This window comes from Tiliqua scincoides, chromosome 1, assembly GCF_035046505.1.
Source record: "Tiliqua scincoides isolate rTilSci1 chromosome 1, rTilSci1.hap2, whole genome shotgun sequence".
NCBI lineage: Eukaryota > Metazoa > Chordata > Lepidosauria > Squamata > Scincidae > Tiliqua > Tiliqua scincoides.
Window position 1 is genome coordinate 101,263,349 of NC_089821.1, and position 5,836 is coordinate 101,269,184.

A 5,836-nucleotide genomic window follows, 5' to 3' on the forward strand; every position below is an offset into this window, starting at 1 on the left:
GTGCTTTTCAACCTCTTCATAAATGACCTGGAGACAGGGTTGAGCAGTGAAGTGGCTAAGTTTGCAGATGACACCAAACTTTTCCGAGTGGTGAAGACCAGAAGTGATTGTGAGGAGCTCCAGAAGGATCTCTCCAGACTGGCAGAATGGGCAGCAAAATGGCAGATGCACTTCAATGTCAGTAAGTGTAAAGTCATGCACATTGGGGCAAAAAATCAAAACTTTAGATATAGGCTGATGGGTTCTGAGCTGTCTGTGACAGATCAGGAGAGAGATCTTGGGGTGGTGGTGGACAGGTCGATGAAAATATCGACCCATTGTGCGGCAGCAGTGAAGAAGGCCAATTCTATGCTTGGGATCATTAGGAAGGGTATTGAGAACAAAACGGCTAGTATTATAATGCCATTGTACAAATCTATGGTAAGGCCACACTTGGAGTATTGTGTCCAGTTCTGATCGCCGCATCTCAAAAAAGACATAGTGGAAATGGAAAAGGTGCAAAAGAGAGCGACTAAGATAATTACGGGGCTGGGGCACCTTCCTTATGAGGAAAGGTTACGGCGTTTGGACCTCTTCAGCCTAGAAAAGAGACGCCTGAGGGGGGACATGATTGAGACATACAAAATTATGCAGGGGATGGACAGAGTGGATAGGGAGATGCTCTTTACACTCTCACATAATACCAGAACCAGGGGACATCCACTAAAATTGAGTGTTGGGCGGGTTAGGACAGACAAAAGAAAATATTTCTTTACTCAGCGTGTGGTCGGTCTGTGGAACTCCTTGCCACAGGATGTGGTGATGGCGTCTAGCCTAGATGCCTTTAAAAGGGGATTGGACAAGTTTCTGGAGGAAAAATCCATTATGGGGTACAAGCCATGATGTGTATGCGCAACCTCCTGATTTTAGGAATGGGTTATGTCAGAATGCCAGATGCAAGGGAGGGCACCAGGATGAGGTCTCTTGTTATCTGGTGTGCTCCCTGGGGCATTTGGTGGGCTGCTGTGAGATACAGGAAGCTGGACTAGATGGGCCTATGGCCTGATCCAGTGGGGCTGTTCTTATGTTCAAGTCTGTCTGTGTCTGGATGCACTTGCTTACTTTTCTCACAGTGTGAAAGACCTTGTGGGGCCATCATTCAGACTGGGAGAGCAGCAAGGAAATTCGAGCGAGGAGGCAGGGAAGGGTTAATGTTTTGGTTTTGCATTGAGCAGATGCAGGGGGGAGGCAGGAGTGGGCTCTTTTCCATCTCTGAAGGAACTGATGATCATTGGACAAAGGATGGGTGGACTGATTTTTTCCTTTGGATGAGGTAAGGCAGAAAGAGAAGCCCAAGAGGGTTTTTGCATTACAATTGACTAGAGAAGCCCAGGAAGGATGAGAAGGCAGGGAAGCCAAGTAATGGGGGAGGTAGTTTGTAGCAATCACGCTTTCCAACCACATGGCTGGCTCTTTTGGGCTCACTGTTACTTGGGAGGAGGAAGCCTCATTGAAAAACCGGTGCAAAAGGGACTACTTCTGAATAGAGCTGCAAAGGATTGGGTCATACTGGTAAGCCTCCCTCTTGCTGCTTCTGTCCCCACTCTCACACAGTCCATTCCATCCCCTCCTGTTTACAAATGAGATGGGACATCAGGGGAGCGATTAAAGAGAACTCCAAAACAAACACACACCCCAGCACAAGTCCGCTTTTTTCCCCCTGTGGAGCCAGAGCTGGTTTTTTAAAGGGTAAGACATGTGAGTCGAGTCTTTTCAAATTGCCAAAATGCTATAGGTCAGTTATTCTCAGACTTTTAGCACCAGGACCCACTTTTTAGAATGAGAATCTGTCAGGACCCACCGGAAATGGTGTAATGACCAGAAGTGGTGTCATCAAGCAGGAAGAGTTTTAACAACCCTACCCATACTTAACAAAGAGTAATTCCCATTTACTATCAATGTTAAAAGCATATACACAGTAGCCTGTTAAAAGCACAGATGTGTAACATTTCCCCAATGGAGTCACATGCCAAGTCTAATATATTCAAAATAAAATATTGAAATGAGTGGGGACCCACCTGAAATAGGCTCTCAACCCACCTAGTGGGTCCCAACCCACAGTTTGAGAAACACTGCTCTAGGTGACTTGGAAAGTCTACCCGTTAAGATTCATTTTCGAGTCGGGGGGGGGAGACTTGTGACTCGACTCAAGTTGTGCTGGACTTGTCCATCCCTGGCAGTTTGTCTGAACCTTCCCTCAATGTGCATTTATTATTTTAATCACACATTGAGGGCTAGTTAGACGAACCACCCCTTGCACAATTAGGCAGTAGAACAGCATGCTGGGAGGAAGGACATGCACCCATGCTCCTTACCCACACGATCAGAATGGGCTGTTCATATTATTTTCCAATCTGGCCCCAATCTGCCTAAATGAGAAGGGCTTGTCAAATGCCCATTAAGAAAAGCTTATAATTGTAACAGAAATGTGCCAATCAGAAACCAATTAGTTGCATGTGAGAAGCAATGGATGTGCCAGATGTTTCTAGACCGAAATCTTAATGCAATCACTGGACTACAGACTTCTGTGGGATAGTGGCTCCAATTACCAGCTATCCAGATAAAACCCTGAATGATGGGCAGTCCAAACAGTTCTACCCCTTAATCTACGAGGCAGGGTGTAATTGTCTTAACAATCCTTTGCTTTGATCTTAAAAATCAAGGTAAGCAGTTCTTGACATGAGCTGGGTTCTGAACAACATTGCACATTTCAGGACAGTAATGTAACAATAATAAAACATGGCCAAAAAATATGCAATAAAACCAATGTCCATGGCAGAACAGATTGACAATCTGGTGCATTTTCCCTCAGTGGAGCATTTAGCCTCCAAAATTACTCTTCGTTTTTTAATCAACACATCACGTGGAAATAAGTCTTAGTGAAATCAGTGAGACTTGCTTCCAAGTCAATGTGATGAGGATTTGAGAGCATCATGTCACCTACAGATATTTGGTTTCCAGCCATACTTGTGAGTAGATTCACTTTCGTTAACCTTTTCCATGCCCACTTACTTTGGAGTAAAATATGAAATTCAGTGTCTTGATACTTACAGAGAGATTTTCAAGTGTGTTTTGTGGATACTTGAATTCACTGGGTTGGCCAAAGTGTGGTGCTGGGCATGGGATACTGGGCAGGTCTAGCTGGGTCTTCTGCATTTGCCTGAAGAAACTGTATCTCAGCATTTACTTCTCAGTGATAGATTGTGCCACTTTGCATCAGATGCCCGCTTTGCATCAGTTGTGGGCAAAAAAGGCAATGGGATGTTGAACACTGGGTGCAGGAGAACACTTGACCTCTTGCTACTGGCACCAGAATGATATGCAAGGATTAGAGGCAGAGGCTGTGTTGCAGTTGATCCCAGCCCTAGAGGAAACACATCACTCTGCAGAGATGTTTGGTCTTTTACAAGAGACTTATGAACCACTGACTCATAGGACTGGACCAGTTATGCAGGTAGCCCACAGGCATGGAGTAGCACGTGGAGGAGTTACATAGGAGTCAGTGGGAGCTTCCCACTCCTCTGCTAGGCCACTGTGCCACAATGCTGTTAGGCATTCAGCATGGAGACCATGCCATTTATTCCAAGGCAGACCAGCCTTAGCTTTCTCTACAACCATCCTTACATCTGCTTTGTACAATGTCTGCATGTATATTTGAGCTTCTCTGGGACGTAACGTTTGAGGGGAAACAGATTCTGACCCAATTCAGGTTTGCCCCTGGGGAAAAGGGTCCAAGCTCCAGGGGTCCCACTTTCCTCTTGAGAGTGGGCTATTTTGATCGGAAAGGAAAACACTTTTGAGGAGGCATTTCCCAGTTGCAAACAAGCTTTACTGGATACAAATCTCAGCAAAGAAAATGTCAAGCTAAGCTCTTAATGAAACCATACCCTAGCACCACATCCCTTCACTCATCTTGGATGTACATCTTGGCTAGACAATCACAACTGCAACACTTGAGATGATCATGCAGCTTATGCTGGGAGAACAACTGGAAAAAGCATTTTCTGTCCATTTGTTGTCATCCCCCCCCCCCAACACATACACACACACTCATATTAACCAAGAGGAGCTGATTCTTGCACACACAATGGAATTGCTGTCCCGGGGCAGGAGACAGCCAACTGCTTGGGATCTCTGCCAGCTTCCTTGTCTTTTAATTCATTGGATGATGCCTTTCGCTGCAACTCTCTCTCATTGGCTACAACCCTGAATGAGATTGTAGGTGCTCACAGGAGGAGTGAAAGTCCTGCTGGACTTAAAAGGCCTGGCTGCAATGCTGAGCATTTGGAGCGTAATGGTGGTCTAGTAGGAGATGAAGGAGTGCTCCTGATTCCTAAGAATTGGCTCATCATGGTCCACTTCATCTTGGGCTCAGTCTTGGATTTTAACTGCAATATATTAGCTGCATTGCATGCACAGGTTACCAGTTTCAATCTCCAGGTGAAGGATCTCAGGTAGCAGGGCTGAGAATGACTAGCTAAAACATTGATGAATTATTGTCCATCTGAAAAAAACAATGCTGAGCCAGATTGGCTAGCACCCATTACTTTAAGGATAAAGCAACTTCATAAGAACACTGTCCAACATGCTTTATGAAAGGAGACAAAACATTAATTTTTGCATGTCCTTATTCTCCAGACTACAGTGCATTTTGATGTGTAGTATGTCAAACACTATGCCAGAAGAGGATCTTGGATTTTTTTTTTAATTATTAATACATTTCCAAAAAAGACGGTATTTTAGAAGGAGTATTTTTTTGAAGGCCCGTTTTGATCTGTGTAACGTGATTGTCTCTGGAAAGTCTGTCACTCAGTAATGCTTCCAGACACATTCATGGTGGTCAACTTTGATCATAAAAATGCAAGAGATTCCAAGACTTTTTTTCTATTAGCATAAAAAACAAAGCGACTCTTGTCAGAAATCCCCAAATATGCATTTTGAATCAAGTTACAACTAACAGCTACACAAAGACTCAGTGTCTTGATGCTAATTCACTGAAAATGGCTTGGCCTCTAGGAATTTCCCATTGGCACTTACTGGAAATTGAACGCAAAAAATGGCAAGAGAGAAAAAAGCGATCATTGAAATTGCACTCAAGCTGACGTCTAAGCGCGAATGTTTAGTGCAATGCTGGAAAAAAAAAGAGCTGCGATATATAGACAACAATCCGAAGGACAAATGACAACAAAAAACCCTCTCTGTGTAGAGTGTGGAAAAAAAAATTACATATGAAATACTGAAATTGACACAGAAGAAACTTTAACATAATCTGAGATGGAATATTCAGATTACGCATGAGCCTTTGTATATACATCTATAGTAAAAGAAACTGAACAATAAGATAATGTTCAATAAGATAAGATAATAATAAGATAATGACTAAACATATAAAAGGCTGCAGTGCTGTCTTGCACACTTTTGCCCATAGCAGTGAGCAGAAAATGTACAAATTACTAATATACCACTCAAATCTTTGCACACACAGAAAGAGTCCATACATATTGTACAAAATCCAAATGGCTTTTAGCACTGCTGGTACATGTATATACTGTATTAATGTAGTATATCTGATGCGTTGTATTCCAGTGTTTTTCTTCTTCTGGTGGTAGGAGTCTTCGCTTAGATTAGAGCAGGGGTGTCCAAAGATTTTGGCAGGAGGGCCACATCATGTCTCTGACACTGTGTCGAGGGCCAGAAAAAAAAGAATTAATTTGCATTTAAAATTTGAATAAATTTACATAAATGAATTTATTAGAGATGGAACTTACATGAATGAATGAAGGTCTTGGGGTAGCTC